The sequence below is a fragment of the Lithobates pipiens genome, unplaced genomic scaffold, assembly GCF_037356315.1.
Source record: "Lithobates pipiens isolate NorthernLeopardFrog02 unplaced genomic scaffold, aLitPip1_a1.2 Scaffold_25, whole genome shotgun sequence".
In the NCBI taxonomy this organism is placed as follows: domain Eukaryota; kingdom Metazoa; phylum Chordata; class Amphibia; order Anura; family Ranidae; genus Lithobates; species Lithobates pipiens.
This window is the reverse complement of record NW_027507787.1, coordinates 172760073-172786415: the sequence shown is the minus strand read 5'-3', so window position 1 is coordinate 172786415 and position 26343 is coordinate 172760073.

Below are 26343 nucleotides of genomic sequence, written 5' to 3'. Positions count from 1 at the left end.
TTCTCTTGGGCTCTTTGCATAGTTGCCTGGAGGGTTAGGTAATTAGCCTGAATGGAATTTATCCTGTCCTGGACTGCGGGGACTGAAGTCTCTGGTATGACATTGGGCAAAAATGAGGGAGCGAAACCGTAGTTGACCCAGAAGAGTGACTGATTAGTGGAAGCATGGACTGAATTGTTATATGCAAACTCCGCACACTGGGGTATCGAGATCCAATCATCCTGGGAGAAGGAGCAGAAGCAACGTCAATACTGTTCTAAAGTTCGATTAGTTCTTTCGGTTTGACTGTTGCTTTGAGGATGGTAAGCTGAAGATAGACACACTTTAATGGAAAGCATTCTGCAGAGCTCCTTCCAGAATTTAGAAGTGAATTGCACCCCTCTGTCAGACACAATGTTGCTAGGCAGGCCGTGTAGTCTTACTATCTCCTTTATGAAGAGCTTTGCTGTGTCTGCAGCAGATGGTGTGCCCATCATGGGCAAGAAGTGTGCCATTTTGGACAAGTGGTCAATGACTACCAGGATGGTTATAAATTCTTCCGGGGGTGGTAACGCTACTATGAAATCCATAGATATTTCTTTCCATGGTTGTTCCGGCATAGGCAATGGACGTAACAAGCCCCAAGATTTGATGTTAGACCCCTTGTTATGCTGACAGGTGGTGCAGGAACTGACATATTCCTTGCAATCAGGTTTCAAAGTGGGCCACCAAAAAGGTCGCTGAACAAGCTCCAAAGTCTTTCATACCCCGCAAGTTGGTGGTCATGCGAAGTCTTTAGGACCTGGATTCTGGCTTGCTGCGGAACAAAGATCTTCTTTTGATGCCAAAGAAACCCTTCCTGGTTTCTTAAGGACAGTACCTCTGGTTCAGAGCATTGGGAAGAAGCTTGTGTAAGTAAGGAACTCAGGTCGGTTTGGATCATGAGGAAGTTCTGTGGAGACAATATAGTGCTGGGAGTGGTTTCTTCGGTTGTGTCAGGAAACATCCGGGACAAGGCATCAGCCTTCACGTTTTTGGACCCAGGGCGGAAGGAAATATGAAAGTTGAATCTAGCAAAAAAACAAAGCCAGTTGAGCCTGTCGGGGTCTTAAGCGCTTAGTGCAAAGATACTCTAGGTTTCTGTGACCCGTGAATATCATAATGCGGTGTTGAGCACCTTCAAGGAGATACCACCAGTCCTCCAGGGCAGTTTTAATAGTCAAGAGTTCTCGATCACCCACGTCATAATTTCTTTCAGACAGACTCATTTTCCGCAAGGAGAAGGCCACAGGACGGAGCAACGACTTATTCCCCTGACATTCAGATAAAACTGCCCCTGTGGCAACTTCAGAGGCGTCAACCTCTAGGATGTAAGGCAGGGCAGGATCAGGGTGTTGCAGGATGGGTGCAGAGGTAAAAAGAGATTTAAGTTTGTCAAAGGCTGATTGAGCTTCCGGGGACCACAGGAATTAAGCATGTTGATGGGTAACTTGGGCGATTGGTGAGATGATGGAGTAACAGTTCTTTATAAACCTCCTATAAAAATTAGCGAAACCCACAAATATTTGCACTCCCTTCTTATCCGATGGAGTTGGCCATTCCAAGATTTCTGCTTTTTTATAAAGTTTGTGCTTCTGCAGTGTGTGCAGAACAGTCTTCATGTGTGTATGATGGAGCTCCAAGGTAGTCGAGAATATAAGGATATCGTCCAGGTAGATGATGACAAAGTAGTCCAAGTATTCTTGAAAGATATCATTTATGAAATGTTGGAATGTGGGCGTTGCACAAGCCGAATGGCATCATTAAATACTCAAAGTGTCCAAAGCGAGTTCTAAACGCTGTCTTCCATTTGTTATCCTTACGGATGCGCACGAGATTGTAGGCTTCCCAAAGCTCAAGCTTAGTAAATATCCGAGCAGTACGGAGTCTCTGGAAAAGCCCCGGGACAAGAAGGAAAGGGTACCTTTTTTTTATGGTAAGGTTATTCAGTTCCCTGTAATCCACACATGGTCTTAGGGATTTGTCCCGAAGGAGAAGAGGAGGGGCGGTTGAAACCTTTCTCCAAGTTTTCATCAAGGTATTTTCGCAATGCTCCCAGTTCCATCTCAGACAGGGGAAATATGCGACCGAACGGGATTTCGGCTCCTGGGAGTAATTCGATCGGACAGTTGTATGACAGATACGGTGGCAGGACATTGGCCTTTTTCTTGTGAAAGATGCCTGAAAACTCCTGGTAGGCTGGTGGAATATTCTGGTTATTGGCAGGTACAGGTTGAACTGTCAGGCAACTGGCTAGATCGCTGGTTTCAGGGGCAAGACAGTGCTGTAGGCAATAAGGTGAGGTAAATGAAATTTCTTTCTTGATCCAGTCAATCTGGAGATTATAGGCTTGGAGCCACGGGGTACCCAAGATGACGGGGAACATAGGCGAGCTTAAGACGTCAAAAGGTATAAATTCCTGATGACCATCAGGAGTGGTAACAAAGAGAGGAACATTTTCTTGGGGAGCAGGAGTAGGCCAAGTTTTCCAGCCAAGTTCAAGTCCAAGAAGTAGCTGCATACCCCGGAATGACCTGAAGCTGAACCCCCTTGTTAGCCAACTGTAGTGTGATGGGAAGGATAAGGTGGGAAAAGGAAGTTCCAGACATCTGAAAGTACACTGAAGAGTACTTGAGTGACTTGCTGGGTTGCGCCTTGTGCAACTATGAAGGGTACTGGCAGAATTACCCATCCTACACCTATTACACTGACAACAGAATGCCTCTCTCACACTTGTGCATAATATATGTAAATCACCTGTCACTAACAGCAGGGGGGGGGGGGAACAGACATCCATTTCTCTGTCTGACCATTTTTTATCTCATGGAAAAAAGATAAGAGGACTGCTCAGAGCTGAATTAACTCTTAATGGCAAGACTGGGCCCAGATGACATGAAATCCTATACTGTACAAGCTGCAAGCCTTAATTAAAACATCTTGTTTCAGGTTTACATCCACTTTAACTCATTACAATTTTTTGGCGACAATGTACTTCTCTCCTCTGAGGAATGTGTGGCTGGGGGTGGGGTTTGGGTTTGGCTGGGTTTTGGGTGTGGTTGGAGCAGAGAGTTTGACAGAGAGGGTGCGTTCTGGCACCTAATCTCTGAGAAAAAGAAGCCCTGAATATTCCTAACTCAGTTTTACTGTAACATCTCACAGAAGCACCTACTGACAGCAGAGAGAAACCACAGCTCCACAGAATTTAGAGGAAAACCAAATGAACAAATAGACTATAAATCAGTTTTTATGACTACCGCCAAGCAAAACTAAATTTGGATATAAGCCCCTGTTCAGGAGAAGGTGCTTCATGAGTTTTAGTAGTCCGGTTCTTTTACATTGCACTACCAGATGTCAGTGACTTGTTTAAAGCTGACATTTAGGTATGAATTTTATTGCATAGCTACATTGGTTTAGCTTGGGCCAATGTGCATAGCTCATACCTAAACATGGAAGCTGATAATCACTGTAGTTGTTGCTGATACTACAATGATAGCTGCAGTCTAGGGTCCAGTGCCAAGCAGCTGCCTTTCTGCATAGTAACCACAAGGGGTCACTTGCTTGACACTACCGTCATTCACAGGATACAAGGTACTCTCTGATTGGATGAGGTGAACAGTGTTGTCACAATCTCCACCTCATATTCATTGAAAAAAAATATATATTTTGTGAATAGCAGCAGTGCCGAACAAGTGACCTCGTGTGGTTGAGCTGTAGAAGGGCAGCATCTTCACACTGGATCCAGTACACTGGAACTTCCATACGGATTGGTCAAGTATGAGATATGCATAAATACATTGATAGACCAATCTAACTATGCAAGTTCCTACCTAAACTTCAGCTTTACAGTCCAACTCTGGTAACAGAAAAACATAAAAAATTCTCCCTTCCCACTGAAATGATTCTGTAACAAATCAGCAATGCAAGCATGTTTCAATGTTTATGTTGGATGCTGGCTCACTTCTAGGCCTTCTGCATATATACGTTGGTTAATAAATACACTGATTTTAGGTCAACCTGGAGAAGGTTGAAGTCTGGAAGGGTTTGCATCAGTGCTGAGATTTCAATACATTTTGTGAAGGTTTGTTTAGGCCCTGATGTGAACCTTCATTATAGTTTTGGATGTTATTGAGCACATACATATGGTACTAAGTGTTAATTTTATTTACCTGTCACCTTTAATATTCTATTCCTGCTTAGACACCTTTTCATTTGAGAACAATCTCAGGAAACATTTTATTTAACCACAGATATTTGCTACGGAAATGAAGACAGCTGAAGTGACAAGGAACTTTCACTTAGATGAGCCCAAGGCTCTTAATGATTTTACATATTGTCAAAAGTCAAAATCACTTCATTAATATTTAATAACTATTAATCCCTTGATTTTATATGTATATTTTGAAAAACAAAGGAATTGTTTTTTGCCTGCCTGCTAGACAATGGTTGGAACATAATAGAGAATAGAGCAAAGTAAGCCATGAAAATATCAAGAAAACATAATACATAAGAAATGATTCCTGTACAAAATAGGTTAGGAATACCAAGAGAATCTGTCACTCTGTCCATTCAGGGTAAAGTTTCATGTTCTTTCTCCTGCCCATCCCCTGTTTAATGAAAGGGCTTGATAAATACCAGGGTATGGGGGAGTACTGTTAGTGAGTGATGTCTGAACTTCTGTTTAGCGTATTTAATACAGGTCATTAAATGTATAGAAGATACTGAATCAGGACAGCCAGGACTTGGCATTTAAAGGAGATATCAACAATGTCTGCGTAGATATTCCATCAACGTAGGCTTCTTTTAAAGCTACATTCCAGGAAATCAGACACTTTGTTAAAAATGAAGGCACGGTTTGAGTTAAATCCAGGGAGGTGCATGGCATCTCCTGAACTTATCTCTATTATTTATATTTGACAGGTTTATGGCTTTTCTAGAGCATACCCTGACACTCTGGGCTGTGGGAGCTTACCGTATATACTCGAGTATAGGCCGACCCGAGTATAAGCCGAGGCCCCCAATTTACCCCCAAAAAACTGGGAAACCTATTGACTCGTGTATAAGCCGAGGGTGAGATATGCCTGTCCATCCCTGTGTGTCCGTCCATCCCTGTGTGTGTGTCCATCCATCCATCCATCCCTGTGTGTGTGTCCATCCATCCATCCATCCATCCATCCCTGTGTGTGTGTGTGTCCATCCATCCCTGTGTGTGTGTGTGTCCATTCATCCATCCATCCCTGTGTGTGTGTCCATCCATCCATCCATCCCTGTGTGTGTGTGTGTCCATCCATCCATCCATCCCTGTGTGTGTGTCCATCCATCCATCCGTGTGTGTGTGTGTGTGTGTGTGTGGCCTTGTGTGTCCAGCCTACCTGTGTCCCGAGCCTCCGTCCGGTCCCGTCCCGTCCCGAGCCGAGCCTCCGTCCGGTCCCGTCCCGTCCCGAGCCTCCGTCCGGTCCCGTCCCGTCCCGAGACTCCGTCCGGTCCCGTCCCGTCCCGAGCCGAGCCTCCGTCCGGTCCCGTCCCAGGATCACCGCTCTTCGTCGGCGCCCATTCCCCTGTTCAAATGCCGCGCCTCCCTGTCTGTGATAGGCGGAACACAATTTCCCAGCAGTCTGTGTTCCGCCTATCACGGACATCCTTTCATCCTCGTCCGTAGTACGAGGATGAGACGATGTCCGTGATAGGCGGAACACAGGCTGCTGGGAAATTCAGTGTTCCGCCTATCACAGGCGAAGGCGGAGCCGGAGGTGCGGCTTTTGAATTATAGAATGGCCGCTGTCTGTCTGCTTGACACGCTGATCGAGCAGGCAGACAGCGATGACTCGAGTATAAGCCGAGGGGGGCACTTTCAGCCTCAAAAAAGAGGCTGAAAATCTCGGCTTATACTCGAGTATATACGGTATGCTGCGTACACACGATCGTAATTCTCATCGGAAAAAGCTCTGATGGTTTTCCCGACGGAATTCCGATGGAATTCGGCTCAAGCTGTCTTGCCTACACACAGTCACATCAAATTCCAATCATTTATAACGCGGTGACGTACAACATGTACCACGTGACTAGAAAAAGGAAGTTCAATAGCCAGTAGCCAATAGCTTCCGTCTCGTAGTTGAATCTGAGCATGCGTGATTTTTGGCGTGTCGGAATTGCATACACACGATCGGAATTACCGATAGAAAGTTTTTCCGTCTGGAAAATTGAGAACATGCTATCAATTTTTGGCTGGCGGAAATTCGAACAGCTAAATTCCGATGGAGCATACACACAGTCGCATTTTCCAATTAAAAGCTCTCATCGGTCTTTTTCTGGCCGGAATTCTGATCGTGGGTACGCGGCAGAGAAATAGGGACACAGAGCAGCTATGCCCACCTATCCCCTCTGCTGCCCATTCTAAGAAGCCTTTATATTTTGTGAATGAGTTCACATAATACAAAGGCTTCTGTGATTGGGCAGGAGGAGTGACAGACATAGTAGATGAACAGACTCTAATGTTGAAGATACTTATTATTATGTTTAGAATCTAACATTAGGGCAGTTCCCTGACTTAGAGATGAGCCTTCACTGTGTGCAGTAAAATAACATACAGAGTTCCTCTGTGAAGTGAGTAGTTCCATGTCACTACACACTGTAACATAGTAGATGTTGCATTAGCAGGAACATGCTGAGCCTGTACCCATTCCACCCAACCAGTATGCATCAGTTACCTCACTCTCAGTAATAGAATGGGGTCCCCACTGTGCACATAGCACTGATTTCATGCATGCACTTGTTAACTTCTTCTATCCCATACCTCGTGATCAGGCCATAGATCTCGGTTCATCTAGGTTCAAAAACAGTTGCTATTAGATACCGACCAGAGTAACAACCCCTTTGCTACCACAGGACCTGTCACCTTACCAGGTACCGTGTCTTAATGACTGGATGCTTTCTGCTTGGTTACTCTTAACGACTACACTTCTCTTTCTTGTCGAGGTAATGGTGTTACTTCATACCCCTTTGTGCTATAGACCCTGGTTCGTTAGATATGCCTGGACCTGCATGCACCCCTTTGAATAACTTCAGACCAGGCTTGAAACGGTTAATGTAACCTCAATGAACGCGTTGCAGCATAGCAGTTCGATATGAATAATGTCTTTGGCCCTAAACTAACTACAGTTGAGTGGCTTCCCAGGCAGACCTCTGTGAGGTGATAGTCCATTTTGATATTCTCCATGGCTTATATGTCCTCCAAAAATCCTGATGCCTTCAGCAGACTGCAAGGCGCGGCAGACCCAGTACCATGTGCCATTGGCTAAAGCCAACATATTTTAACCTGCCTACAAGCTCAAGAGATGTCATGCAGCTTCTTGGACTTCACTCATAGTGTGCTTTCACTTTTTACAAAGGGTGATGTATTCCTGCAATTCAGCTTTAAACTCACTGTTCTCATTGTACCAAGCTCCTTATAACCGGTTCTGGACCAGCCACCACAGTTATACTGCAGCAGGTTGGCTCTCCTGGGTGAGGCATCAGAACCGAATTGCTTCAGAACCGATCAATCTCCAGGACCAGGCCAATGATTTCTGGCCTGGACCTGGTGATCGGTGTCATTTTCCTCTCTGGAATTCTTTTACGTTCGAGAGAGGAGAGAGGACATCCAAACGTGAGTTGCACCAACACTACACTGACACAGTACACAGACACACTTTTCACCCCGATACCCCCCCTCCCCCCCAGTTAACCCCTTCACTCCCTTTCACAGTGTCACCAAGTGCAGTTTTCATATTTTTCTTTGATCACTGTACTGGTGTCATTTGTGACACTAATTGTTAGGGTACTTAGTAGTAGGCCCAGATAGGTCTAGGGACCTCCCCTAGACCCCCTTAATAAAGGTTTAACCCCTTGATCACCCCCTCTCAGTGTGTAGTTAGCCAGTTAGCTAGTTACTGTCACCATCAGTTGTTTATAGCATCAAGGTACCCTGCCATATATTGCTGAATAAAGGTTTAACCCCCTGATCACCCAGTGGGTGACATCAGTTAGGTTTTACCGTCAGTTAGGGTCCACGTCAGCCCCAGGCTATAGATCAGATCTATACTAGCACCCCCAGTAGTTTAGGTTTCCCAAAAACGCAGCGTTAGTGGGATCAGCCCAGATACCTGCTAGCACCTGCGTTTAACCCCTCCACCCAGTCCAGCCCACCTAAGTGCAGTATCAATCAATCACTGTCACTTACAAAACACATAACTGCAGCGTTCGCAGAGTCAGGTGCTCTTTTTTACTGCGAGTTTCACTAGTTGTACCGGTTAATTTAGAGACCACAATGTCCAAGCAACGGCACAGTAGTGAAGAGGGCTACAGGTTTCTGAGCATGACAGATAAGAGGAAGTCACCTGTCAGATTCAGGCTCAGAATATGAACCAGTAGACAGCAGCGGCACCCTGACAGAGTTGCGGTCATATTAGTCCACTGACCCAATTCATATGCCTGTGTTCTCTGCTTGCATGACCAGGACATGATAAGAGCAGATCTTGCGAATAATGCACTTCGACAACAATGAACTCAGTCGTCCTCATTTTATGGTTTACGAGGGAAGAGATAGTTATGGGGAGCCGGAGAACTCCCCAGACTACATAGGGAGTGCTGGTAAGATTGTGTGAGACATGGTGTCACCCTTATTTGGAAAGTGGTACCACTTGTACGTGAACAATTATTACACAAGCGTGCCACTTTTTAGTCACCTTTTTGATTGTGGAATTGGCACATGTGGCACCGTGTGATCTAATCGCCAGGGCTTCCCCCAACGGTTTTTAGAGTCCTGACTTAGACGGGGGAGAGACCCTGCTTGAGACGTAATAATTTTCTCGCAGTGAAGTGGAGGGATAATCGGAATGTTTTCATTCTGTCATCCCTTCACGCAGATACGACAGTCAAAATTCCAACAGCGACTGGTGTTGTGGAGAAACATGGGAGGGGTGGACCTCAATGACCAGATGTTGGCTCCATACTTAATTGTCCCTAAGGCCAGATGCTGGTACAAAAAAAGTGTCTGTATATTTATTCCAATTGACTCTGCTGAATGCTTATGTGCTATACAAAGCTTCAAGACAAACTGGATCCTTTCTAAAATTCCAGGAAGAGATCGCAGCCCTTCTGTTTCCAGACGGTGCTGTGGTCCAACTTCCCAATGCAAATGCAGTGAGCCAGCTGCATGAGAGAAATTTTCCGTATGTCCTCCCTGGTACCCCTGCCCAAAGAATACCCCAAAGAAGATGTCATGTCTTCAGAAAACGTGACACCCACTTTTATTGTCCCTCCTGTCCTGACCAACCTGGTCTCTGCATCGGTGACTGTTTCAAATGCTACCACATACTAATGAAGTATTAGCATAGGGTACAGCACTACACAGTCCTAGGGCACACTTACACAGGGTCTCAAAAGATGAGATGGCCATTACATTTTGAGAGACCCTAATATGGAACGTTTACAGTTACAATTAACAGCTTATATAAAAGCTCTATTGTTACTGTATTTTAGAACTGTAATGTTTTATTTTTACAGTGTTTTATTGTGTTTTCTTTGCAGATATGGTATGTCTTACTGTTGTACTGTAATGTTAGTTTGTTCTATTGTTAACCATCATTTGCTTAGCACGTACGCCATTCAGCTGCAGCACTGGTTTATTTATTCTGACAGCTCCCACGATACGTAAAGCCGTGAACTCCAGTGCTATAGGAGGCGATTTCACCACAACTGTTAAAATAAAGAGCATATATGCCTGGTGGCAGAGGTGGCAGGGGTGGAGGGACGATTTGCTCCTATGTTAGGAGCGGTTTGCCCCATTGTTTGGAATATATTTTAAAGGGCACAGATTGCGATACAAAAATAAGTTGTTTTATTGAGTTAATATTTTATTGTTACCATTGTTTGCTTTTCAGTTACGCTATTCAGCTGCAGCACTGAATTATGTATCTTGATAGCAACAGCGTTTGCTCTCACGAAAATCAGCAACTCCAGCGCTGTAGGAGGTGATTTCACTACCACAGTTAAAATTTAAAAACAAAAATGGTGCATGTATGCTCATCATTAGAACTGGGTGGATAAAGGGCAGTATTCTAATGATGGGCATACCCACCAATTAATCACATTGCAATATATGCTCAACAAGGACCAACAACGTACTGGTATGTTGCTGGACTTTGAGTGGTTATACCAGAATGATGCCTGCAGGTTTAGATATTATCTTGGTATCATTCAGCTAATTAGCCTCTAGACTCTAGTACCTGTGTAGAAATAAGTACCTTATTGCTATCGTAGGGGATATTTACATTCCCTGAGAGAACAATAAAATAATAGCAAAATAAATAATAGAAGAAGAAAAAAAAACACACCCCTATCCCACTGTGCTCACATGCAAAGGCGAATGCAAGCGTCGGCCTTGTGATGTATGTAAACAGCAATTGCACCATGCATGTGAGATATCACTGCGAACATCAGATTGAGGGCAGTAATTTTAGTAGTAGACCTCCTCTGTAAATCTAAAGTGGTAACCTGTAAAGGCTTTTAAAAATGTATGTAGTTTGTTGCCGCTGCATGTTTGTGCGCAATTTTAAAGCATGTCGTGTTTGGTATCCATGTACTCGGCATAAGATCATCTTTTTTATTTCATCAAACATTTGGGCAATATACTGTGTTTTAGTGCATTAAAAAAAAATGTTTTTTGTTCCCAAAAAATTGCGTTTGAAAAATTGCTGCGCAAATACTGTGTGAAAAAAAAATTGCAACACCCACCATTTTAATCTGAAGGGCCTTTGCTTTAAAAAAAATATATATAATGCTTGGGGGTTCAAAGTAATTTTCTATCAAAAAAAACAATTTTTCATGTGATTAGAAGAGTGGGTGATGTAATTTTGTGCATAAAATGCCAGGACAGTTCAAACAACCCCTCCCCTCCCCAAATGACCCCTTTTTGGAAAGTAGACACCCCAAGCGATTTGCTGATAGGTATGTTGAGTCCATGGAATATTTTATATTTTGTCACAAGTTTTGGGAATATTGCAACCTTTTCTTTTATTATTTGCACAAAGTTGTCACTAAATGATAGAATGCTCAAACATGCCATTGGCATATGTGAATTTACACCCCAAAATACATTATACTGCGTCTCCTGAGTATGGGGATGCCACACATATGAGACTTTTTGGGAGCCTAGCTGTGTACAGGACCCCGAAAACCAATCACCGCCTTCAGGCTTTCTAAGGGCATAAAATGGTGATTTCACTTCCTCACTACCTATGACAGTTTCGGCGGCCATGAAATGTCAAGATGGCACAACCCCCCCAAATAACCCCATTTTGGAAACTAGACACTTCAAGCTATTTTCAGAGAGCAATGTTGAGTCCATGGAATAATTTATGTTTTGACACAAGTTTTAGAAAAATTGTATTTTATTTTTTTACATAAAGTTGCCACTAAATGATATATTGTTCAAACATGCCATAGTTATATGTGGAATTCCCTCCCAAAATAAATTTTGCTGCTTCTCCTGAGTACGGGGATACCACATGTGTGAGACATTTTGGGAGCCTGGCTGCATACAGGACCCCAAAAACCAATCACCGCCTTCAGGCTAAGGGCGTAAAATCGTGATTTTACTCCTCACTAACTATCACAGTTACAGAGGCCCTGAAATGTCCAGTTAGCACAAGACCCCCCCCCCCAAATGAACCCATTTTGGAAAGTAGACACCCCAAGGTATTTGCTGAGAAGCATGGTGAGTTTTGCAGCTCTCATTTTTTTTTGGAAAACAAAGAAAGGAAAGGAATTTTTATTTTTTATTTTTTCAATTTTCTACATTTTATGACAAAAAGTGAGATCTGCAAAATACACAACATGCCTCTCAGCAAATAGATTGGGGTGTCTACTTTCCAAAATAGGGTCATTTTTGAGGGGGGGGGGGTTGTGCAATCTTGGCATTGTATGGCCTTCAAAACTGTGATAGGTAGTGAGGAGTGAAATCAAAAATGTATGCCTTTAAAAACCAAGCACCGCCTTCAGGATTGTCCTGTACGTGGTTGGCTCCCAAAAGGTCTCACACATGTGGTATCCCCATACTCAGGAAAAGCAGCAGAATATATTTGGGGGTGTAATTCTACATGTAACCATAGCATATGTGAGCAATATATAATTTAGTGACAACTTTGTGTTCATTTAAATTTTTTTTGTCATTTTTCAATCACTTATGTCAAAAAATAAAAGATTCAATGGGCTCAACATGCCTCTCAACAATTTCCTTGGGCTGTCTACTTTGCAAAATTGGGTCATTTTGGGGGAGGTTTACTACCTTGCCATTTTAGCACCATAAGAAATGAGATAGGCTTAAAGCTGCATAAATTCACAGGGAGCAGAGATCAGTGACACCGTTACTAGGCAGAACAGGGAGATGCTTGTTTACATTAGCAACTCCCCATTCTTCCTCCCTGCGAAGCGATCACGGGTATCGTGCCTGGTGCCTCTTAAAGGGCAAAGTACAGGTACATGATTCTGCCTGTACGAGCCCCTCTGCTGAGGTATATTGGCGTGAGGCAGTCGGTAATTGGTTAAGGGGCCAATTCTTCCAGGGCTGAAGTGGTTAAAAACAGAACTCCAGTCAAAACTGATGGCTACTTTGTTTGGGTTTTAGGCTGATGTCACACCAAGTCTTTAACCACATGCCGACCGACGCACGCCGATATACGTTGGCAGAATGGCACAGACAGGCAAATGGGCATACAGGTATGTCCCTTTAAATTTGCCGCCGTTCCATCGTGTGCGCACGACCAGTTGGATTCCGCGGACTCGATCGCCACGGGGATACCCGCGATCATCTCACTGGGAGGAAGAACGGGGAGATGCTAATGTAAACAAGCATCTCTCCGTTCTGCCTAGTGACAGTGTCACTGATCTCTGCTCCCTGTGATTGGAGCAGAGATCAGTGATGTGTCATACACAGCCACACCCCCCACAGTTAGAAACCCTCCCCAGGGCTCACTTAACCCCTACACTGCCACCTAGTGGTTAACCCCATTCACCCCCAGTATCCTTTACACAGGAATCAGTGCATTTGTATAGCACTGATTGCTGTATAAATGACAATGGTCCTAAAAATGTCAGATGAGTCGTCATAATGTCGCAGTCACGATAAAAATCGCTGATCACTGCCATTACTAGTAAAAAAAAATTTAAAAAAATGCCATAAAACTATCCCCTATTTTCGCTTATTGCGTTTTTTTTTTACCAAAAATATGTAGAATACGTATCGGCCTAAACCGAGGGAAAAAAATGTTTTTTTTTTATATATATTTTTGGGGGGTATTTATTATAGCAAAATGTAAAAAATAATGCGTTTTTTTCAAAATTGACGCTCTTTTTTTGTTTATAGCGCAAAAAAGAAAAACCGCAGGGGTGATCAAATACCACCAAAAGAAAGCTATATTTGTGGGAAAAAAAAGGACATCAATTTTGTTTGGGAGCCATGTCGCACGACTGCGCAATTGTCAGTTAAAGCATCGCAGTACTGAACTGCAAAAAGTGGGCTTTTAAGACTGTGGCTTAAGTGGTTAAAGCTCCCCTATATGAAGCTAAGGAGATCTCCCAACAGCAGATCTAGAAAAATATTCCCATCGCACATGTTCCTGGAAATGGCTTATGACAGTTGGGTGTTGTAGCAACTGTTGGCTGGGAACCAGTATCAACACAAGCTTAAATTGATATTAAAGGCAGATTTTTTTTGTTAAACAATCATGTTAGCTCTGTGCAGTGGTTTTGCACAGCTCCGATTCTCCTCTTCTCAGGTCCCCCGTTGATGGTCCTGGCCTCTTTCTCCTACCGATTGCCCCTGTAGTAAGCAGCTTCGTAAGGGGGCACCCGGGCAGGCTCACTCCTGAGCCACTGCTCTGTGTGTCTAATCACATGTGGAGTGCGGTTCGACCCGCTCTCTCATTGATGGCTCACTGGCTGTGGTTTCCAGTAGCATGAGCCAATGGCTCCTGCTGCTGTCTCAGCCAATGAAGAGGAAGAGACTCGGGAGAACTGCTGCTTTCATGCGCATCGCTGGATCGAGATGGGGCACAGGTAAGTATTATTAGCTTCTTGCATTGTCTGTCCGCTGACATCTGCCTGTCCATAGAAGTCAATGGGTGGCCCGCTCGAATCCGCCTGCAAAACGCACAGGCGGATCTGAGTGGGCCGATCATGCGAAAGGGGCCTAAAGGCAATTTTTTTTAAAGTTTTGGATAGCTTGGAAAGGGATTAAGTAACCTGTTTATTTTCAGTGCTGTCTGTGCACCTGTCTGGAAGATTTATCCTCCCTATTTGTCCTTTTTATCAGTAACATTGAAAATAAATGTAAAAGAAAATCCCAAATTTTGGGGTGACCTCAGAACAAGAATAGAGGGGATTTTCCAATTGAGACACTAGTTCTGGTGGCAACCTAGGATTGCAAGGTGGAAGATTGGACTTGGACTTGTAGTTTATTCATTCACAGATCCTGGATGTGTGAGAAAAAAAGGACCCCGGGCCCACTGTCACAGGAAGGGGTTCATGGTCCCGGAATACGTTACTCACAAAGTAACAGTATAACATACTTCAACATTTTCTAAAAGGCGATCCTTAAACTAAAGAGTGATCCATCTGCCAAAACCACAAATTTTATTCTACAACGAACCTGCTCTTTGCAAAAAAAAAAAAAAAAAAAAAAAAGGTTCTCAATTTTACATTCAAACAAACTTGTCTCTGGGACATATAAATGGAGTCATAAATTAATATATACCAATGATATCATTGATTCTCCTCCTGGTTTTCCTCTCTCCTTTTTCTAATATTCCTCTGGCATGCTTTGTTAAAACAAAAAATAAATCTCTTGCAATACCTACAAAACATGTCATTCATTATCATCCAAAATAAACTTTGTTTGCGTAAAGTCAACTGGAATGACATTGAACAAGGCTAAGGTGAAAAGGGATGCCTGTTAACTTCCCAGAAATTGTAATCTTACGACAATTGCATGTATAATGGAATGTTCCCAAACATTACCAACTCTGAAAGTACTTTGGTTAAGAAAACAACCCAGAGAAAATGGGATTTTTATATACAGCTTACCTGTAAAATCCTTTTCTTGAGAGTACATCACGGGACACAGGAGCTTCATTACATAGTGTGTTATATAGGCACCTCTGGTGATTGGACACTGGTTAACCCCAATTAAGGAGAATTCCTCCCCTATATAACCCCTCCCATATGGGAGGCACCTCAGTTTTGTAGCAAAGTAATAAGAAACCACGTAAAACCCAAGAGGGGCAGGAGCCTTGTGTCCCGTGATGTACTCTCAAGAAAAGGATTTTACAGGTAAGCTGTATATAAATATCCCATTTTCTTGATCATACATCACGGGATACAGGAGCTTCATTACATAGTGGGATGTCCCAAAGCAATGCTCAGATTGAGGGGAGGGAGACACAGATCATAATTATAGACCACCAGGGACCGGAGGACCTAAACTGCAGCCTGCAGTACACTGCGCCCGAAGGCGATATCCTCTCGCCCTCCGACATCCACCTGATAGAATCTGGTGAATGTGTGGACTGATGACCAAGTTGCAGCCTTACAGATCTGAGCCAGGGAGGCCTGGTGATGCACTGCCCAAGAAGCCCTTATAGCCCTAGTAGAGTGCGCTTTCACTCGAAAAGGAGGGATTTTCCCCTTAACACTATAGGCTTGAGAAATAACATGTCTAATCCACCTTGAGAGAGTGGATTTTGACACGGCCTGGCCCTTCCTAGGGCCTTACGGCAAAATAAACAAGCAATCAGTTTTCCTTATCTGAGCAGTTGCTTGAAGATATATACTGATTGCTCTAACCACATCCAAAGTGTGCAAAGATTCTTCCTCTGCGGACTGTGGGTCCAGAAAAAAGGATGGTAGGATTACGTCTTGATTCAAATGGAATCCCGAAACCACCTTAGGTAGAAAGGACCTGTTGGGAAGCATGACCACCCGGTCCTTATGAATAATTAGATATGGCTCCTTGCTGGAAAGAGCTGCTAGCTCTGATACTCTTCTAGCCGTGGATATGGCTACCAAGAAAACCAATTTTTTAGTCAGGAGAACTAATGAAGCCAGATGCAAAGGTTCAAATGGTTGCCCCTGCAAAGCCGAGAGAACCAAATTCAGATCCCATGGGCATACCGGAGGTTTGACTGGTGGTCTTATCCGCATAGCCCCCTGGATGAAAGCCCGCACCAGGGAATGCGATTCAAGTGGCTTCTGAAAAAACACTGACAGGGCCGAAATCTGCACCTTGATAGTGCTTATGGCCAAATTCATTTCTAGGCCTGACTGGAGGAAAGCCAAGATCCTGCTAATCACATACTTTCTAGGATGCCATTTCATGAGTTCACACCAGGAAACATATGCCCTCCAGATTTTGTAATAAATAAGCCTGGAGGCCGGCTTTCTGGCATTGACCAGAGTAGAAAGGACTGGCCCCAAAAGGCCACGGTCTCTCAGAATGTGGGTCTCAGCAGCCAAACCATCAAATTCAGACTGTGTAAAGCAGGATGGTAAATTGGACCCTGTGAGAGGAGATCTGGCCGGAGAGGGATGATCCATGGCCTGCCTACTGCCAACTATATGATCTCTGCGTACCACGGTCGCCTGGGCCAAGTCGGGGCCACCAAAAGGACCGATTTTGTCTCCCTCTTGACTCTTTCCAGGAACCGCGACAGAAGTGGGCTCGGGGGGAAGGCATAGATCAGATTGTACTGATCCCAGGGAACTGTCAGAGCATCTGACCCCTGAGCAAGTGTATCTCTTGTCCTTGACACGAAATTGCCCAGTTTCCTGTTGAACCTGGATGCAAACAGATCTACGTCTGGAGTACCCCACCTGTGACATATGTTCCGAAACACGTCGGGGTGCAGAGCCCATTCTCCTGGGCACAACTGCTGGGGGCTCAGAAAATCCGCCTGCCAATTTTCCACTCCTGGAATGAAGACTGCAGAAAGACACGGAACATGCTTTTCTGCCCAGACAAGTAAGCGATTCACCTCTTTTTTGCGCAACCAGACTCCTGGTACCGCCCTGGTGATTGATATAAGCCACTGCTGTGGCATTGTTGGACTGAACCCGAACAGGGAGACCTCCTAGTCTGTAAGACCACTTTATGAGAGCCATATAAACTGCCCGGATCTCCAAGACATTTATGGGCAATAGCTTCTCGATTGCAGACCATTTCCCCTGCGAGCACGTCTCCTCCAACACTGCTCCCCAGCCTGTCAGGCTGGCATCTGTCGTGATAATCTTCCATGGAAGAGGAAGAAAAGTTTTGCCCTTCAGCAAATTCTTGGTTTGTAACCACCAGACGAGACTCTTGCGTGTCCTTGGGGATAGACGCATAGGAAGATCCAAGGATTGGGGCTTCCTGTTCCAAGCCGCAAGGATGCATCTTTTGCAGAGGCCTTGAGTGGAACTGGGCGGATGGGACGGCCTCGAAGGAGGTGACCATTTTCCCTAACAGTCTCATGCACAATCGAATGGGGGAAGATCTCCTGCCCAGAATTAGGCGCACCAGATCCCCAATGGCCAAGGCTTTTGGCCTTGGAAGAAACACCTTGCCCTGAGCATTGTCGATGATCATACCCAGGTATTCCAACCTGGTGGCAGGCTGTAGGGACGACTTTTCTAGGTTTATAATCCAACCTAGGCGTTCCAGGTGTTCTAGCGTTCTGGTAACGCTGTGGTTCAGGAACGCTACTGTTATCTCCATGAGAAGCAAATCGTCTAGATAAGCCATGACGGCTATACCCTGAGCTCTTAGGTTTGCCAAGAGAGGGTCCAGAATCTTTGTGAAGACTCGAGGGGCCGTAGCAAGCCCGAACGGCAAGGCCACAAATTGAAAATGGCGCCGTTCTACCGCGAACCTTAGAAATTTTTGGTGTGTGGGAAAAATTGGCACATGGAGATATGCATCCTTGATGTCTATTGATGCCATAAACTCTCCCCCTTGCAGGGAGGAGACCACAGTGCGGATTGAATGCATTCGGAAGGACCGGATGCGTAAAAACCGGTTCCGATCCTTCAGATCTAGGATAGGTCTGACACTTCCATTTGGCTTCGAAACGGTGAAAAGATTCGAGTAAAACCCTGAACCCTGTTCTTTTGGGTCCACTTCTACTATCACCCCCTGGGATAGTAAGTGATCTAAGGCCAGAAATAGCATTTTTGCTTTACTGGATCCCTGGGGATCCTTGACCTTAGAAAGCGAGAAAGTGGAATCTCCTGAAACTCTAGCCTGTAGCCCAGAGATACCGAAGAGATCACCCACTTGTCCCGGATCTCTTCCCGCCAGGCTCCTGTAAACTGCAGGAGCCTTCCCCCCCACTTGGCCGAGCAGGGGCGCCCCTTCACAAGGAAGCTTTTGGGCTCTGCTTGGCAGGCTTTCGCCCCCAAGTCTTTTTCTGCCCCTGGGCCCGGCCCTGAGTCTTTCCTGTAGAGGAGGGTTGAGAAGGCCGTTGCTACTGCTTAGAGCTTGATGCTCCGGGAGAGAGAGCACGCCTAAATGAAAGACGTTTGCTCCTTTTGACTGGAAGGAGAGTAGATTTACCCCCTGAAATTTTTAGGACAAATTTGTCTAATTCTTCTCCAAAGAAATGTTCCCCTTTAAACGGGAACCCAATCAAATGCTTCCTGCATGACAGCTCAGCTGCCCAATTCTTTAGCCATAGGGCCCTTCGCATGTGTACCAACAGGAGAGACAAACGTGATGCTTGTTGGACAGAATCCAAAATCGCATCAATCATGAAACACAGAATATGAGGTATTTCTGCATAATTCTCTACTTCCTCACTGGGAAGGAGCCCAAGCATCTGCTTAACCTGTTCCTTGAGGAACTGACACAACCCCACGGCTGCGACTGTAGGTTGCACTACAGTGCCAGTCATGGAAAAGGAGGCTTTTAATAAGGTTTCCAGCTTCTTATCAGTTGGATCTTTAAATATCTGCGCATTATCCAAGGGACAAGTCAGGTTTTTATTCACGCAAGAAACAGCCGCATCAACAGATGGGACCCCCCACTTCTTGGTGAAACTTTCCTCCAGAGGATAATGCATAGAAAACCTTTTAGGAGGAGCAAACAGTTTATCGGGATGTCCCCAATCCTCATACATTTTATCCATTAAGGGATGAATTGGGAAGGAATAGGCAGTCTGTGGGGCTTTCCTGACTCCCAGGGAAGAAACAGAGGACGTAGCGACTTCAGCAGCAGGCATTCTGAATGTGGTATGCACCAATTCAGTATAATACTGCACCTGTTTTCTGAGCACCTGGGAGGAGGGGACTCTCTCCTCTTCCTCTGATTTCTCCGACTGCTCTTGATCCCTGTCCCAAGACAGGGAACTCTCCTCATTGTCAGAAGAATCATCTGAGAGAGGAATCTCAGCAGAGGGAGGGGATCTATCCCTTTTCCTGCTATCTTTCAGGGAAGCAGAAATAAAATTCATTATTCTCCCTTCAAAACCCTCCAATGTAGCCCTAAGGGAGTCCTCAGTGACATATACCGGGGCTGACACATTAGGAGAGGCTGCAAAACCTGACAGGGGCACTGACTCATCCTGAGAGGTTGGCTCCAGTCTTGCAGGGGGGGATGGTAACTTACAGGCACTTTTAGAACCCCTGGACATAGGCGGTGATTTACCAGTGCTCTTGTTACCTCCCCCTGAGACCCTCTTATGAGGAGACATAGTCCTAAGCTACAAAGCAGAGGTACTAGTACAAAGTGCAATCACTGTTGTGCTTAAAGTCTCACAATAAATAGATATGCTTAAACTGCACAATCTGATGCTGAGTAGGTGTCTAAGTTTTGCCTGGATCCAATACCCTGGGATGCTTACTGCCCACAGCTCCTGTGTCTCCACTTACAGCCCCCTGACGCTCTGGGCTTTTTAAAACTGCCGCCTGCGCAGTACAGCGCTGTGCACACTGACGTGCATGGCTCGCAACCACACTTCCCCCTCCTCCAATAGGCCGGGAGCGTGCCCGGTGCGCGTGCACGAGGACCGCGGAATCCAGGGGGGAAAGGGAAACTCCATCGGAGTTGCGTGGTACCCCCAGACTATGTGGGACCCCTGTATTACCTCTATTGTGGCAGGGACTGCTGTGGAGACGTGAGACCTCTGGAGAACCAGGCTTCACTGAGCGTGTGTACTGAAAGGCATGTAAGTATGCATCAGGCTGCTCTTACTCCCTCTAGTGGTGGAAACCAGGTAAGACATACAACTACTCAAAATGAAGAAATCCATCATATAATTATATATAGGATTAACTTCCCTTACCTGTCCTCGTTGCAGGAATTGCTGAAACAGACAAATTCCAGCCTTCACCCATCACGGTGGGCAGTGTTAGCCAACCTTCAGGTTTATCTGGGGCTCTTTCTCAGAAGAGCCTCCCACCTGGACCATGTAAAAAACTCTGTCAGAAACTTTTGTGTGCGCTCTGTGTAAACAGTACACCAAGTCTGGTTTTCCCAGAGCCCAGTCTTCCAATAGGAGAGGACTTACAGGCCAAACCTCGTTTCTTCGGCTGATGAGGCCCGGGTACCATACCATCTTGGGAGTCAAATATCGTCCCGAGATATGGATCCGGTTTGTTGTAGCCCTTAGGCCCCCGCAGGGACCTGCACAGAGCTTTCTTCATAGCACATGTTTTACGTGACCAACCACCATAGACACCGGCGAAAAAACTGAGGTGCCTCCCATATGGGAGGGGTTATATAGGGGAGGAATCCTCCTTAATTGGGGTTAACCAGTGTCCAATCACCAGAGGTGCCTATATAACCCACTATGTAATGAAGCTCCTGTGTCTCCTGATGTATGATCAAGAAAGTGATCTACCAAGTAGGCAAATTTACACTTTTGCTTCCAGTGCGTGGTGTATACATAATCTTTAGCTTTATTACTCATCTAGTAAACACTGCAATTAAACTACTGTGATCTAACATGGTCACATAGCAGGGACTTTGATAAATTACAGAGATTTACCAAGGTACCTTTTCAGGTTCAAAATATTCACAAAAGGATTATAGAGGGGATTATAGAGAAAACAAAATGTAATATGCTGCATTTTACAGGTCCGCAGACATGGTGCCTGCATTCTCTTTTTTTTCCATTCTTATTTTCACCTGGTGATCCTGCCAATAACACATTTCCTGTCCTAGCCCGTGGACAAGGAGATTCCGAAAATCTCGGAAGATGAACGGGGCCTGCGCAGTGAATGGAGGTTCAAGCCCCACCATCCAAGTGGACATACGGTAGCACATAGTAACAGGGCCCCTCACGGGCTCGCTTCGCTCGCCACGCTTCGCTCGCCACGCTTCGGGCACGCCCTCGCTTCACTCGGCTTGAACCTCGGATGGTGTGGCTTGAACTTGGACTCACCGCGCAGAGCCGTTCGTCTTCAGAGATTTTAGAAATCCCCTTGTCCTACATACTGAGCAAGTGCATTACAGGGCGGACACTATCCGACGGGGGACAGAATTCAACACATCACCAGCCTTACCCAGCCATTGTTGTATTTTTGAACCAGTGCTGGCTACCTCGTCCTCCACCTACACCGCCACATCCACCGCCACCTCAACCTCCTACTCCATATGGACCTCGTCCTCCTAGGTCAAGACTATAATTTTTAATTTTTTACATTTCAAAGTATTTTATTTTCCCACTAGCTTATCCATTAAATTGAATAATTTTTTCCAGAAAGGGCGCATTCTGGGGCATTCCCACCATATGTGTGGCATCGTGCCGTTGAGTTTCTGAGGTTCTTAACCACTTTCAGACCGGACCATTTTGCTGGTCAATGACCAGAGGTCTTTTTACAATTTGGCACTGCACTGCTTTAACTGGTAATTGCGCGGTCATGCAATGTTGTACCCAAACAAAATTTGCGTCCTTTTTTCCCACAAATAGAGCTTTCTTTTAAAGGTATTTGACTGACTCTGCGATTTTTATTTTTTGCGATATAAACGTAAAAAGACCGCAAATTTTGAAAAAAAATGATATTTTATACTTTTTGTTATTCGAAAAATCCAATAAACTCAATTTTAGTCATACATTTAGGCCAAAATGTATTCAGCCACATGTCTTTGGTAAAAAAAAAGTCAATAACTGTATATTTATTGGTTTGCGCAAAAGTTGTCACATCTACAAACTAAGGTACGTTTTCTGGAATTTACGCAGCTTTTAGTTTATGACTGCCTATCTCATTTCTTGAGGTGCTAAAATGGCAGGGCAGTACAAACCCCCCCCCCCCCCCAATGACCCCATTTTGGAAAGTAGACACCCTAAGGAAATTAATAAGAGGCATGTTGAGCCCATTAAATATTAAATTTTTTTGCCTCAAGCGATTGAATAATGACAAAAAAAATTATTATTTTTTTTTTACACAAAGTTGTCACTAAATGATATATTGCTCACACATGCCATGGTTATATGTGGAATTGTACACCAAAATAAATTCTGCTGCTTCTCCTGAGTACGGGGAAACCACATGTGGTCGACTTTTTGGAAGTCTAGCCGCGTACGGGGCCCCAAAAACCAAGCACTGCCTTCAGGATTTCTAAGGGCGTACATTTGTAATTTCACTCCTCACTACCTATCACAGTTTTGAAGGCCATAAAATGCCAAGATGGCACAAAACCCCCACAAATGACCCCATTTTAGAAAGTAGACACCCCAAGCTATTTGCTGAGAGGCATGTTGAGTCCATGGAATATTTTATATTTTGCCACAAGTTGCGGGAATATTACAAACTTTTTTTTTTTTTTTTCACAAAGTTGTCACTAAATGATATATTGCTCACACATGCTATGGGCATATGTGAAATGACACCCCAAAATAAATTCTGCTGCTTCTCCTGAGTACGGGGATACCACATGTGTGGGATTTTTTGGGAGCCTAGCCACGTACGGGGCCCCGAAAACCAAGCACTGCCTTCAGGATTTCTAAGGGTGTAAATTTTAGATTTTACTCCTCACTACCTATCGCAGTTTTGAAGGCCATAAAATGCCAAGATGGCACAAACCCCCCCCCCCCCCCCCCAAATGACCCCATTTTGGAAAGTAGACACCCCTAAATTTAGGGGTACACTAGTGAGACTCACAGGTAAAAAAGCACCTAGGCTGTCAGCGACTGTATCAAAACGCTACAAAAAAAACTGTTAGCGATCGCAGGGATCAGGCCTGACTCTGCGAACGCTGCAGTTATGTGTGTTGTGTTTTGTAAGTGACAGTGATCGATTGATCGATACTGCACTTGGGTGGGCTGGTCTGGGCTTGGCGGAGGGGCTAAACGCAGGTGCTAGCAGGTATCTGGGCTGATCCCGCTAACAATGCGTTTTGGGAAACCTAAACTGCTGGCGACGCTAATATAGATCTGATCAGATACTATATTACTAAGGGAGGTGTATGCTTTGCGCGTGGGTGTTAGCGGTACTGGCACTAACCTGACGCTGCCTGGGGCGACGCAGACCTTATCTGACCCTCAAACTTATATCACCCGCCAGGTGATCAGGGGGTTAAACCTTTATTAGGTAATAATAGCGGGTGCCCTGAAACTATAAAAAAATAACTAACCAACCAGCGTCACCTGTAACAGTTATATGGTGATCACTGGTGAAAGGGTTAACTAGGGGGCAATCAGGGGGCTTTATGCGGTAGTATATGGGGGTCCCTGGCGCTATAAAAAGCTGCGGCGAACCTAAATACCTACCTGCCTAACTAGCGTCACCTGTGACACTAATACAGCGATCAGAAAAACGATCGCTTATTAGGCTGGGTTCACACTGGAGCGATGCGGGAACACCACAAATCTGCGGCGGGTTCCCGCATCACACTGCCCTATGCGAACTGCTGGGAGTGTCAGTGAAATGTTAATGACACCCCCAGATCAGTTCACATATCGCAGTGCGATCTGCAAACTCGGACAGGAATCGGATCGCATGGTGTGAACACCTATGCGATCCGATTCTGCTGCGGACCAAAAAAAGTGTCCCGTGCGAGTTTGCGGCGGGTGCGATGCGAATTCAGCCATACTATCTGTATGGCTGAACTCGAATCGCACAGAGATCGGATGTGATTTGCACTGCAGTGCGGTGCGAATCACATCCGTTCTCATAAACCGCTGCAATGTGAACCCAGCCTTAGTGACACTGGCGACGGGGGGTGATCACGGGGTTAAACCTTTATTGGGGGGGTTAGGGGGGTACCTTAGAACTAAAGGGGGCTAACCCTAACTGCCCTAACAGTTATTACAGTCACAAATGACACCAATGCAAAAAAAAAAATGCAATTGGTGTCACTGTGACTGGGGGTGCAGGGGTGATTGGGGGGGTGATCGGGGGGTGAAGGGGGGGTGAGAGTGTGCCTGGCATGTTCTACTGTATTGTGTAGTGTTGGTGCAACTCACTGATCCTCTCACCTCGGTGCCGGAACGAAAAATGCCGACACGGAGGAGAGATTACATCACTTCCTCTGCCTGTGTTTACATTACAGGAGAGGAAGTGATGTCACGCTTCACTTCCATTCGTCAGGAGCGATTGCGAGGGGGTGGCCATGAACGAATGGCCGCCCCCTCATCCCGGATCGCTCCTGAACGGATACCGACCGCCGCTGGCACCGGGGGGGGGGCCCGATCGGGCCCCCCACCCGCGGGAAGGCAGGGACGTACAGGTACACCCATATGCCTACCCGTGCCATTCTGTCGACGTACATCGTCGTGCGGCGGTCGGCAAGTGGTTAAACACTTCCTGTACCTCTTCTTCTGAGAAGGGGGCCTCCAGCATAATATATATATATATATATATATATATATATATATTTTTTTTTTTTATTATTTATTTATTTATTTTATGTTATTTTAAGTTATTTCCCTATCCACATGCCATGCTCTTAATAATATTCTGTTGCCATTTGCAGCCCTCTAGCCCTTTCCATTTCTTTTTTAGAGTCATTTTAGTCCTCAAAAGTTCGGGTCCCCATTGACTTCAATGGGGTTCAGGTTCAGGGTCAAGTTGAGGTCCCGAACTCAAACTTTTTTCGAACTTCGGCCGAACCCAAACATCCAGGTGTCCACTCAACTCTATGTATAAACAAACAATGAGAAAGCTCAAAATTAAGTAAATCTCAAACACATAACAGTGTTATATGGCATATAAATAAATTGCAAATCTGTGCAAACAAAAAGTTCATATAAAGTTCTTATAAAGAGTCCATTCAGGAAATCCCATAACGAAAGGTGTGTTGGAAGTGATGATCAAGCACGCAGCAGTGTGACACCCATCACCAAAAAACAAATGGAGGCTTACAAGAAAGCCAGCGACCCCCCCTTACTCAGGGAAGTCACACAGCGCTGGGATCCATGATCCACTGAAAGGAGATCTGGATGTTCTCTCTGATGACCACATAAAGTGTATACCGGAAGGCTCACAGTAGGTCAGGAATGTCGATGACATTAGTTAGAGACGCTAAGATCATTCAGAATTCATTAACAGGTGCATCTGACCTGGAGCTGCCCTCCTTCTGACTTGCATTTGACCTGCTTAAAGTAGGATTTGCATTCCTATAGCCTGGTACAAGAAGCAAACAGAAGCCAATAGCCCAAGGGTCCAATCATCTTCAAGGGGTTTTATGTGGGATAGATGGAGAATCCGTTCTTCATTTTGAAATCTGTGACTTTAAGGTCAGGTATATTGAGGGCGGGTTAAAATTGTGCAAACTCAGCTGAACTCACACGCTTTCAAACCGGCAATGCAGTCTGACTTCAGGGGCGAATTGACAGACATCTGTGCGGGTTCATGCACAGATGTCTATTCAAATCAACCTCAAAGTTATCAAAGGTAGTACAGGAACTACTTTTCAAAATCGGTGCAGTGCTGCAAAGTTGGCATCGCAACGATTCGGACAGTGCAGTTCAAACTGCATGTCAAAACAGCCCCACGTGAACGTGGGCTAAATGGCACATTGAGACATTCCATTCTACTGTGACATAATAATCTAAGTCAAATGTAGTAATGTGCATCACGCACAGGATATTTACTAATGCTTGCAAGTCAGTACCTGTAAAATAGGCCAGATATTGACAGTATGGATTGTAGTGCAGGTGTATTAAAGCGGTGTTCCACCCAAAAGTGGAACTTGCACTTTAAGCACTCCTCACCCCCTGACATGCCACATTTGGCATGTAATTTTTTTTTTGGGGTGGGGGGGGGGGAGTGGGTACTTAGTTTAGAGTGGGACTTACTGTCCCACTTCCTTCTTCCTGC